The sequence below is a fragment of the Typha angustifolia genome, chromosome 7 (genome assembly GCF_048772165.1).
Source record: "Typha angustifolia cultivar Huaian chromosome 7, ASM4877216v1, whole genome shotgun sequence".
NCBI lineage: Eukaryota > Viridiplantae > Streptophyta > Magnoliopsida > Poales > Typhaceae > Typha > Typha angustifolia.
This window is the reverse complement of record NC_133245.1, coordinates 10495947-10509401: the sequence shown is the minus strand read 5'-3', so window position 1 is coordinate 10509401 and position 13455 is coordinate 10495947.

The window sequence follows — 13455 nt, the reverse complement described above, 5'->3', positions numbered from 1 at the left end:
AATGAGATGCCATGGGAGTTGAAGACTGACATTTTGGAGCGTTTCCCCGACTTTTCACCTTGAGGGCAAAATATGGGAAGCGTGGTGGGCTGATACATTTAGTTAGGATCTTTTTTTATTACATTAGTTGTTATTTTCATTAAAATAAAATTCCTGTAGGTCACGTCTAAACGCAGGAGGGTTCGTGTTTGAACACCCTTGCGAATGCCTACATCAGGTTCGTAAATACAGAGGACGCGAAAAGCGCGTTTGAACACCTATATCACGTTCGCACATACAAAAAACATCTTTTGTGCGTTCGAACGCGATCGGCGAGAATCCTTTAGAATTAGGGTTACTTATTATTATTAGGACTTATTGGCTAGCATCTATAAGTATGTGGATGGCAGCCAAATTCATTATGGAATTGGATTATTAATTTCTTACCTCCTATCTTCTGTATTCTCTCTCCCTCCTCTCTCTTCACTATCCTTGCACCTCTACTGTCGGCAAGGTTTCTCCTAACGTCTAATCTCCTTCAACTATCGAGTCACTTCTCTTTTTTGGGATCTCGACTAGTTCTTCCCCTTCATCTATATCCCTTAACCACATCCATCCTCCACCTTCATCTCCATAATCATCCATAACCCTAACTTCCACTCCACTCGTCACCACCACCATCACCTGCATTAGTTTATGTTTTTATCCTAGTTGTAGTTCAAATATGTGAAGGGAGTAAATATAAAAATTGTAGATCAGGAAGATATAAATCTAATCCACTTAGTTTCGTAATTATCTGACTACATGAGAATATTTGACGAATATTTTCCCACGGTTGTGCGGATTGATTTCTGTAATAAATCTAGATCTTGAAGGAATCGTTCCGTAGCCGATCTTTTGGTATCGTAACCCATCAACATCACCTCCACCATTCTATACTAAGTAGGAGGAAGATCATGAAGACCTCATGGGTGGCCACACCAAGAGACCCTTGCTGCCTATGTTGGCCAAAAGGTGTAATGTTCCACCACCGATTATTTTCAATGATCAAGCACCGGATCCACCACACCACGATGATGATGACAAGTGGGCGAATTATGAAGAACCAGTGACCCCTCGATATCATCCTAGGGATGCTAGATTAAACCCAAGAGGAAGAAGGCCCAACCGATATGTAGAAGAAGAAGAACGTAGAGTCCGTGCGGGGACCGTTTGCCTTGACTTCCCATAATTTAATGGAGGTGATCCACTCGATTGGGTCTATCGAGCGGAACAATTTTTTGAGTATCGATGAACACCTAATGCACAAAAGGTGTTATTGGCATCATTCCACCTCGAAGAGACCGCCATCCGTTGGTACCAAGCGACAAATCGACCTCAGCCCTATCGAACGTGGGGAGAATTCACCGATGCCATTTGCATTCGTTTTGGACCTTCCAAATATGAAGACTTTCAAGCCGCCCTCACCAAGCTAACGGAAAAGACTACATTGAGGGCGTACCAAGAGGAGTTCAAATGTGAAAGCAATAGAGTACGAGGTTGGACAAATTCCCAACTTAGGAGCACATTCCTTAGCGGCCTTCAATAGGACATCCAACCTGAGGTGAAGGCGGTCAGACCAGCTATCCTTCTCAAAGCTTTCTGTATTGCCCAGGTGATGGACGAGAAGTTAAAAGAGCTTCAGAACACATAAATGAGTAGTTGAACAGAACTAGAGGTGAAGGGTGCACACTTGCAGCCCACAGCAACGCTCGTTGTGCCGATTAGCTCATCGCGTATAGTGAGTATTCGCCCCCTTCCACGAATGATTCCAGAGGTGAGGGGACCTTCGAGAGCCCCTATTTAGTGACTCACATAAGCTCAAGTGGAATATAGAAGAGCGAAGGGGCTTTGCTTTTATTGTGATAAAAGATACACGTTGGGACACAAATGTGCTCGACTAACGGCAACGGTGATGGTGTTAGATGACGTGGATGCAGATAATATTGCAAACCAGAGAAGGAGGTTTTAGATGAAGAGATTGATGTCCAAAGACCTCTGAAAAGCAGCGAGGAAGTCCAAGTCGAATACTGATTCCATGCTTATGTTGGATCCACTGCAACGCTACTCTCTAGGTTGGGCACCATTAAGGCCTATGTCGTGTGGATAATCATTGACACCGGAAGCACCCATAACTTTGTGGATAAGAGGCTGGTCTAGAGGATGTGCTTTACACCGAAGCCAATCTTAAGGTTCGACGTGATGATTGAAGATGACACTACACTTTGAGCAAATAGCGTGTGTCGATAGGTACCTTGAAGGTCCAAGAACATGCCTTGGAATTAGATCTTCACCCATTGGCTCTTTGCAAATCGGATGTCATGTTAGGTACTCAATGGCTCTATGGCTTGGTCCCATTACATTTGACTTTAAGGATATGTGTCTCGAATTCAAGTTTAAAGGGGCAACATGTGCAATGGAATAGGATTTGATAAGGTACAGGCGCCAATTTACAATCAGTGGTTCGGCTGCCTCAAATTAGGTGTCATGAAGACTTATTATAGATGCTTGGGGCTGTCAAAACCTCCTCGTGCTGAGGAAGACACTCTGGACTTGCCTCAGTCACCGACAGCTCTACCCGAGACCATGGTGAGCACGACATTACGGCGGGTCAAATCGAATTCATGTCCTCGGTCACCGGCAGCCCCTCTTCCAAATTGAGATCCTCCGGATAAATCAAAATTTGAGGGAGCTTGCTATGATGGACAAATATCCTGAATTTGGCACTTTGAGACCACATTGAGTCATTGAGTCATCTTAAGCATGGACACATTGAGTGGAATGATGTGATTCGGACCACATTGAGTCATCTTAAGCATGGATACAACCTATAGGGATCTATTTCTATTTTATTCTAGTTGTTTCCTTCGGAAGAATATGGATTATGTATGTCATGTTCGAACGCGAGGGGTCGCGTTCGAATGCCCTGTTCAAACACCTGCATATGTTCGCATTGGTAGAGAAACTGAAATCTGCATTCAAACTCGTTCAAATACGATCGACGAGAATTCATTATTTCTAGAGTTATTATTTATCCTTTTTGACTTGTTTGGTTAGCCTCATAAGGTGCAAATGGCAACGAAAAATATTATGATGAATGAATATTGAGTTCTATACCTTTCCTTCCTCTCTATCGTAATCTTCCTTCTCTTTATTCAAGTCCTAGCCATACGCCATCTCAACATTAGTGATCCTCTAACCTCCCTCGTCTGTCAAGTCCTCCCTCCACCTTGGGATCTCAATCCCTTCTGCCCCCCCCCCCCCCCCCCCCTCTTGCTTATCTCCTAAACACCATAATCCGTCCACCCGATCACCATTATCAGCCCTTACTTCATCATCACCACCACCTGTCACTTCCACCACCTCCACTTTTACATATTTTCATCCCAATTGCAGTCAGAATATACGAGGGGCATAAATACCAAAATCATTCAGGAAGTTATGGATCAATCACTCCTACTTTTGTAATTTTTCATCTACGGTAGAATATAGTGATTATTTTTCTCTGACTATGCCGGCTGCTTTTCTGTATTCGATCTAGATCGAGAAATGGACGTTTGGTCCATAACAAGATGTTGGCTCTGGGTAGGAGGTAAAATTAGGATTTTAAATTAGATCTACTCCTAAGAAAATAAATGACTATAGTTAATTTACTTCTACTCCTAGATTATCTTATTCTTACTCCTAAGATAATTTAAAGTTAAAACATAATTCTTAATTCTTTATTAGATGCTTGGATGATCTATAAACAAAAAAGTTCAGCCCTTGTATATATTGGTACAATGAGTCATACTCAGACTTAACACTAAAGAATTATACGACTCGAACTAGGACTTATCTTAGAGGCTTAGAAAACTTAATTGAATATACCTTAGTAGCTTATATGATTTAATTGAACTTGCCTTAGTGGCTTACATAACTTAACTAGAAATGCCTTAAGGGCTTAGATAAGAAACAAATATGAATAAATTAAAAGATAAATAAACTCGATCCATCAAGCCTAATGTCCTCAAAATGCGATTCATTTTGACCCAATTCACATTAATCTACCATGCTTCCGACCACCTTGTCCTAAAAGTATCCATGGTGGTTTTCATACCCTTCGTCGCTATCAAACTGCATGTCCTCAATCTCCATGTTGGTCTCATCTACTGCATGGAGGAGGGCCCTACAGTGGATTTTGGTCTAAGGCCCACTTGTTTGAGCCATAATCTGCCCTAATCGTGCATGGCTCAAGCCAAATCCAAGTCACTACTGGTTCTAGCAAAGGCCTTAGTGCATACAATTGAGGCCATGGCTCAAGTGCGGTTGGTCCAAGGAAGGTGCTGACGATGGTGGCTTGGACCAAAAGTACCTAAACCACTATGAGTAGAAAGCTACAATTTTTTGCCCTAACTCCCACCGCGGGGGGGATGATGACCCTGCGAGCACTATGAGTGGTTGCTTTAGCATTGCAGCGGCTATGAGAATGGTCTACAGTGGTGGAGGGACTACCACCATAACTAGAGGATGGGTTGAAGCCGCAGTCTGGGCCGACTTGTCCCCTCCCTCACGGCTTGGAGTTAGTGGTCGTGACTGGCATGTTTCCACAATGTTCGGCGGTGCTGATGGTGTAGGGTGGCCGTAATGAGCAAGGATAGTTGTCGTCAAGGCTTGGAGAGCCTTCTTGATCCTTTCAGATCTCTCCTTTCAATTCTACCAAAAATTCTTTAAAAAATATCTTTGCCAGAGATACTCCCATTGGAATAGTGATGACTTCCTAATCCTCTATGGTCGCTTCTTTCTCATTAGTCTTAGATTGAGTGATAACCATCAGCCGAGGAACATCGACTCTAATACCAATTTGATACAAACTAGCTTGACTCGATTCGAATCAGTCTTTCGATAGAATTTGTACGAAAATTCAAGAGAGTTTTTGATAGATCTGGTCATTGGATTGATATGCTTGCTAGATTGTAGTTTTAGAAAATATCTTTCTAATGAATCTAATTGCACACATATCGGATGGCTAGATTAGAAGATATCTTCAGAAGAGTGGATAAAGGTTGGAGGGTTAACTCTAATACCAATGTTATAAACCAGATATAGACCAATCGAGAGTCAAAAAAACTTATGAAAATTTAGGTGGTGGTAGCCTCATGATTTAGAGTTATAATAGCTCTAGTTTTAGATAAATTGGAGGTTGAGATAAAAATATATAAATAAAAGAGTGGATGATACAATCTTCCCATTTGGCCAAGGCTCGATCTATTCCGATTTTCATATTTGGACAAAATCTGACACAAAATTTTGGAAATAGATCCCGAAATATGCTGCCGTCGGATCGATGTGAGATTTTGATACGTTGTAGCCCCAGAAAAGATCTTTCCAACAAATTAAGGTTTAGGCGAATTGGATGTTGGAATCTCAAGATATCGTCCAATTAGTGGATAAACGTCAGGGAGTTTATCTTAGGATCCGTGGATGGAGGCACGAAATCCTTGGTGATGGTGGAGGTTGGTGGACCGACGTTAGCGAGGTGGTGATACGATCTCCCCTTTTGACTAAGGTTCAATCTCTTCTAATTCTCATATCTGGACTGATTCTAGTATGAAACTTTGTAAATAGATTTCGAAAGATACTGTCGTCAGATCGACGTGAAATTTGGAAATGGTGTAGCCCCAGAAAAGAGCTTTCCAACAAATCAAATTTTAGGCGAATCGGATGCGGGAATATTCAGATGTCATTTAATTAGTGGATAAGCATCAGGGGGTCTAATCAGGATCCGTGGATGGAGGCACGTGACCCTAGATGATGGTGGTTGGTGGTAGACCGGCATTTATGGGGTGGTACCGGTGAAAAGTGGTGGTAGAAGGGTTATGGTTGATGGAAGGGTTAGGAAAAGTGTTGGATAGATTGGAAGAAGGGAGAGGAGAGAGCCACCCATAAGGGCCTAGGGTGATTGGCTGGTCGAGAGAGGTTAGAAGCAGCGTCACCGGGGATCGAGAGAATGAGAGCGAAGAAGACGAAGGAGGCAAGGCAAAAACTTAATTCATCAATAATGACTCTATGGTTGCCATCCACATCCTTTAGAGGCAAACCAAATAATTCAAAAATAACCCTAAACAGTATATTTTTGCCGATCGCGTTCGAACGCACCTATTTCTCTCTCCTCTGGATTTGCGAACGCGATGCAGGTGTTCGAACGCACCTGTTTCCCACTTCTCTGGATTTGCGAATGCGATGCAGGCATTCACAGCGCATTCGAACGTGGCGTTAGCGAGGTGGTGATACGATCTCCTCTGGATGTGTGAACGTGATGCAGGAGTTCACAACCGCATTCAAACACACTCCATCTGTGTTCGAATGTGACATACAGAAAACTTATTTTCTTAGGAATTAAACATTAAAACAAGAAACAAAGACACCTCTAAAGTGTATCCGTGCTCAAGACGACAACCGGTGAAGTCCGAATCGTATCAATCCTCTACGCTTCTGCAACCTTGTCCTCAAGGTTTGAAATTTGGGAAGCGATCCATGATATCTGACTCTAGCTCCCATGTAGACTCGTCAGTTGGTTTCCCCAGCCACTCGATCAGCACTTCGGTCTCCAATCTAGATCCATGGCGTGTTCTCTTGCGGCCTAAGACTCGGACCAGTTCAGTTGGGCCATCTTCTTCCATTGGTTCGGGAAAGGCCGAACCCACCACATGGTTAGGCCCAATCTGGGCCTTCAATGCTGATACATGAAAGACCGGATGTATCCTGGTTCCCTCAGATAAGTCCAACAGGTAAGCTACTGGACCGATTCGTTGTAGCTCTCAATACGGACCATAGTACTTGTAACCTAACTTCTGGTTCAAAATTGGCCTCAATGTGGATTGCCGGTATAGTTGAGCTCGAACGAACACTCATTGATCCACCTCAAATTCTTGCTCACACCGGCCTTTGCCATGAGTCTGCTTCATGCGGTTTTGGGCTGTTGCTAGGTGAATCTTGAGCTATCTCAATGTTTCATCTCGATCTGCAAGTTCCAAGTCGAGCTTGGTTCTATCTCCCGCCGCGAGTCTATCGTAGGTACGCAAGACCGGGGGACTACGCCCATAAACCGCCTCAAACGGGTTCTTGCCGATGCTAGAGTGATGAGCAGTATTGTATGACCACTCGGCCGATGGAAGGAATTTGACCCAATCTTTTGGTCAGTCCGCCACAAAGCACCCCAAGTATTGCTCCAGACCGCGATTCACCACCTCAGTTTGTCTATCCGTCTCGGGGTGATAAGATGAACTAAGGTTGATTCGAGTTCCTTACAATTTGAAGAACTCGGACCAAAACTCGCTGATGAAGATGTGATCCTAGTCTGACATGACCGTCTTAGGCATCCCATGCAAGCGCACCAATTCCCGAACAAAAATTTCAGCAACCTTTTTCGCTGAAAACGGATGAGACAATGCTATGAAATGAGCATATTTGCTCTGCCTATCTGCCACAACAAACACCACCAATTGCCCTCGGACCTCCGGCAGCCCTTCAATGAAGTCCATGGAGATGTCCTCCCAAATATGCTCCGGTAGCAACAGCCCGTTGGGTTTGAGCATCTTTGATTTGACTCGTTGGCAGATTTGGTATTCACACATATTTCTTCACGTTCGACTTCATCATTGTCCATGTACAGTTTTGGGCCAATCGCTTGTAGGTACATAATACTCCTTCATGACCTGTTATAGGAGTATCATGGAGGTGTGCCATCAATAGTCTCCATAGCTCTTCGTCCGTGAGTACCTTGATTCGCCCGCGCTCGAGTACCAACTCGTCGCGCTCCTTGTGCTCGGGGTGGCTTGATGGGTTCTCTCACAGCTCCTCCATGAGTCGGACCAGTTCACTATCCCCTGCACTAGCTCTCTGCAGATCTGAGGAAAAAGAAAAAGTGGGTGCTGAGAAAGAGACGAGCTCACTTGCGTCCCCTACGCTTGGAAGTTCAATCAGATGTTGATTTCTCTCCAGCAGTAGTCTCTGGTCATTCCTCCAAAATGTCAATGAGAGGTTTGTAAAGTCAAATGTCACGGGCCCTAAGTTTCGAAGCATTGAGTCCTCAAAACAATGTCGGCACCTCGCAAGGCCAATAGAGAAAAATCCAATGTGAAAGTTTGGCCTTGCACCTTCAATTCCACACCTCCACAGATAAAATCTGCTCACAATGTGGTGCCATCTCCAATCGTCACTTCGAACCCTTCCGTGGGTTCCAACTCAAGCCCAATCTTCATAAGGAGCCTCTTGTCAATGAAGTTGTGGGCGAACCTGGTGTCAATCAAGATTCTCATTGTGGTTTTCTTGATTACACTGTTCACCCACAAAGTCTTTAGCGCGGCTATCCCTGAATAGGCATGGAGGGAGATTTTGGCTATCATGTCCTCCACGGGTTGCTCCTCAGCTACTTCTCCTTGATGTCTAGCCACACCTTCATTTTCAGCTGCAAACTCATCCTCCATATCCTCCAATCCATCTATTAGCATCACCAATCCCATTGGTTTAGCGCAGCGATACCCGGGTACAAACTTCTCATCACAACGAAAGCATAGGCCAGGCCTTTGGCTCTTCGTTCCTCCACTTGAGCAGGTTTGAGTGTTCGTCCCGGACCTCTAGGTGCGTACTTCACATCTTGGGATGGCTTTAGGGGTGCTCGAGGAGGCACCATTGCAGCAGCGGCTCTTGGTACTCTGATAATATTTCCTGCTACTATGGTTGGTTGAGCTTGATTGCAGTTTCCATGGCTCTTCCAATTCTGTTTCAGGTGTAACTTCATGGCCATGTATTTGTCTTCCATGAGCACCGCATCTTCGAAGGCCTCCTTTAAAGTTCTAGGCTTTAAAGCCCTCATTTTGGCTTGTATGTGTCCCCGTAGCCCGGTGATGAAGGTGCTGCGAAGTTGCTGATCCATCCAAGGGGGATGACATCTGCTATTTATCCTCTCAAATTTTTCTTGGTATGTCCCAACCATGGTCTTTTGTACTATCTTTGAGAGGAGAGTATCGAAGTCTTTATACCCCGACGCTCCAAATCGTCACGTGATATCAGTACAAAATTCAGCCCAAGTTTCAATAGCCTCATCGGCATTGGCTGCTCGAAACCAATAAAGCGCCACATCTTCAAGGTGGAAGCTCGCAAGCATCACCATGTATTCTTCCGTCGTACCTTGGTATGCGAAGAATTGCTCAGCCCTATACAACCAATCGATTGGATCGCCACCTTTGAACTTGGAGAATTCGAGATGCATGATTTGTCCACGGATGCCGTTGTCTCATTTCGGATCATGTCCAAGTCTTTGTCTAACCGGAGGAGGATACACCATGAATGGTTGATGATCCCTCCTTCGGTTTTGATTAACTCACCGTGGTTCCGGGTCGTATTGACCCACCCACTGATCCCCATAGTGGTTCACTCGTCGGATGGGTTCACCTGCAATTGGGCCTGGTGGAACCATCCATGCTTGCCTCTGCCCATAGGGTTGTGGCTATAGCAGCTCTTGTGGTTGCAAATTCTAAACCGATGGCGGTGGTTTCATAGAAGTGGACTCGAGTCGTGGGGTTGATGGTGCGTTCCCATTCACCATGGCTTCCCTCGTCGCCCATAACTCCCACATCATCTCTATCATCATCTGGTTGTTGATGGCCATTTGTTCGAAAAGAGACCCCAATACGGCTTGAGCACTAGGTTCTTCCGTATTCTGATTAGATCAGGCGGTTCCGCGGGTGGAAGTCCCCGCAACCATTTCCCCCTCCTCTATTGGGAGAATCTCTTCTTCATCATCTCATCATGTAACCATGGCTCTAATTGCCAACATAGGAAGTGCATGTCTGAGGAATGGTGGCTCTGATACCATCTTGATACGATCTCCCCTTTTAGCTAAAGTTCGATCTCTTCCAATTCTCAAATCTGGACTGATTTTGGCATGTGTAAACAGATTCTGAAAAATGCTGCTGTCAGATTGATGTAAAATTTGGATATATTGTAGCCTCAGAAAAGAGCTTTCCAACAAATCAAGTTTTAAGTGAATCGGATGAGAGGATCTCGAGATATCGTCCGATTAGTGGACTAACATCAGGGGGTCTGATCAAGATCAGTGGATGGAGGCACGAGACCCTAGATGATGGTGGTTGGTGGTAGACCGGCCTTAATGGGGTGGCACCGATGAAAAGTAGTGGTGGAAGGGTTATGGTTGATGGAAGGGTTAGGGCAAGTATTGGATAGATTAGAAGAAGAGGGAGGAGAGGGCTACCCCTAAGGGACTAAGGTGATTGGCTAGTCGAGGGAGGTTAGAAGCAGCATCACCAGGGATCGAGAGAACGAGAGCAAAGAAGACGGAGGAGGCAAGGTAAAAACTCAATTCATCAATAATGACTCTATGGTTGCCATCCACATCCTTTAGAGGCTAACCAAACAATTCAAAAATAACCCTAAATAGTACATTTATGCCGACCGCGTTCGAACACGCCCGATCGCGTTCGAACGCACCTATTTCTCTCTTCTCTAGATTTGCAAACGCAATGCAAGCGTTTGAACATGCGTCCGAACGCACCTATTTCCCACTTCTCTGGATTTGTGAACATGATGCAAGCGTTCACAGCGCGTTCGAATGCACAATTCACACTCTTTGGATGTGCAAACGTGATGCAGGCGTTCACAACCATATTCGAATGGACTCTACCTACGTTCGAACGCAATATACAGAAAAGTTATTTTCTTAGGAATTAAACATTAAAACAAGAAACAAAGACACCTGTAAAGTGTATCCATGCTCGAGACGACACCGGTGATGTTCGAATCGTATCAGGTGGCATCGGTAAATAAGTGGTAGCGGAAGGGTTATGGGTGATGGAAGGGTTAGGACGAAGTGATGGATAGATTAGAAGAAGGGAGAGGAGTGGACCGCCCCTAAGGGACTAGGGTGATTGGCCGGTCGAGGGAGGCTAGAAGCGACGACGCCGGAGAACGAGAGAACGAAAGAGAAGAAGACGAAAGAGACAAGGCAGAACTCAATTCATTCAATAATGATTCCATAGTTGCCATCCACACCTTTAGAAGCTAACCAAACAATTCAAAAATGACAATTATTAACCCTAAAATAGTAGATTTTTGCCGACCGCGTTCGAACGCGCCTGATTGCATTCGAACGCATATTTTGTGTTCTCTGTATGTGCAAACACGATGCAAGCGTTTGCAAGCGCATTCGAACGCGACGTTTGAACGCAAATTTTGCACTCTCTCGATGTGCAAACCTAATCTAGGTGCTCACAAGCGCATTCGAACGCACTCCACCTGCGTTCGAATGCGCAATACAAAAAACTTATTTTTTTTAAGTTAAACACTAAAACAAAAAACAAAGACATCCCTAAAGTGTATTCATGCTCGAGATGACATCGGTAAATCTCGAATCGTATCAATCGACCACGCTTTCGCAACCTTGTCCTCAAGGTGTGAAATTGGGGAAGCGATCCATGATATGTGACTCTAACTCTCAAGTAGACTCATTAGTGAGCTTGCTTAGCCACTAGATCAGCACTTTCGTCTCCAATCTGGATCCATGGCGTCTTCTTCTACGGCCTAAGACTCGGACCGGTTCAGCTAAGCCATCTTCCTCCATTGGTTTGAGCAAGGCCGAACCCACCACATGGTTAAGCCCGATTTGTGCCTTCAATGCCGACACATGGAAAACCGAATGGATCCTGGTCCCTTCAGGTAGGTCCAACCGATAAGTTATTGGACCGATTCGTTGTAACACTCGGTACGGACCATAGTACTTGTGACCCAACTTCTGATTCAAAATTGGCCTCAATGTAGATTGCCGGTACAGTTGAGCTCGAACAAACACCATTGATCCACTGATATGATTCGGACTTTACTGATGTCGTCTCGAGCATGGATTCACTTAGGATGTCTTTATTTCTTATTTTAATATTTAATTCTTAAAAAATAAGTTTTTTGTATGTCGCGTTCGAACACGGGTGGAGTGTGTTCGAACGCGATTGTGAATGCCTGCATCACATTCACACATCTAGAGAGTGTGAATTATGTGTTCGAACGCCGCGTTCAAATGCGCTGTGAACGCCTCTATCGCGTTCACAAATCCAGAGAAGTGGAAAATAGGTGCGTTCGAAGAAGCTACAAACGCCTGCATCGCATTCGCAAATCCAGAGAAGAGAAAAATAGGTACGTTCAAATGTGATCTGGTGCGTTCAAACGCGGTCAGCGAAAATGTACTGTTTAGAGTTATTTTTGAATTATTTGGTTAGCCTCTAAATGGCAACCATGGAGTCATTATTGATGAATTGAGTATTTTGCCTTATTTCCTTCGTCTTCTTCGCTCCCATTCTCTCGATCCTCGCTGTTGTGAGTCTATCGTAGGCAAGCAAGATAGAGGTTGTGCGCCCATAAACCGCCTCAAAGGAGGTCATGCCGATACTAGAGTGATGAGCTATATTGTATGACCACACGGCCGAGAGAAGGAATTAGACCAATCCTTTAGTCGGTCCGCCACAAAGCATTGCAAGTATTGCTCTAGTCCGCAGTTCACCACCTCGATTTAGCCATCCGTCTCGGGGTTATAAGCTAAACTAAGGTTGACTCGAGTCCCTTACAATCTGAAGAACTCGGACCAAAACTCACTAATGAAGATGCGATCCCGGTCTGACACGATCGTCCTAGGCATCCCATACAAGCGCACCACTTTCCGAACAAAAATTTCAACAACCTTTTCCACTGAAAATGTGTGCGTCAATGCTATGAAATGAGCATATTTGCTCAACCTATCCACCACAACGAACATCACTGATTGTCCTTGAATCTCCAGTTGCACTAGCCCGTTGGGCTTAAGTGTCTCCGATTTGACTCGTTGGCAGATTTGGCATTCACGCACATACTTCTTCACGTCCGACTTCATCATTGTCCATGTGCAGTTTTGGGCCAGCCACTTGTAGGTACGTAAGAACCCTTCATGGCCTGCTTTAGGAGTATCATAGAAGTGTGCTATCAATAGTTTTCGTAGATCTTCGTCCATGGGTACCATGATCTGCCCATGCTCGAGTACTAACCCCTCACACTCTTCATGCTCGAGGTGGCTTGATGGGTTCTCTCTCAGCTCTTCCATGAGTCGGACTAGATCACTATTCTCTACACTGGCTCTTCGTAGATTTGAGAAGAAAGGAAAGGTGGGTGCCGAGAAAGAAGTGAGCTCCCTTGCGTCCCCTACATTTGGAAGTTCTAGCAGTGCTTGACTTCCATCCAGCAGCACTCTCCGGTCATTCCTCCAAAATATCAATGTGAGGTTTGTAAAGTCAAATGTCACGAGCCCCAAGCTTTGAAGACATTGAGTCTCCAAAACAATGTCGACACCTCACAAGGTCAACGGATAAAGATCCAATGTGAAAATTTGGCTTTGCACTTTCAACTCCACACCTCCAC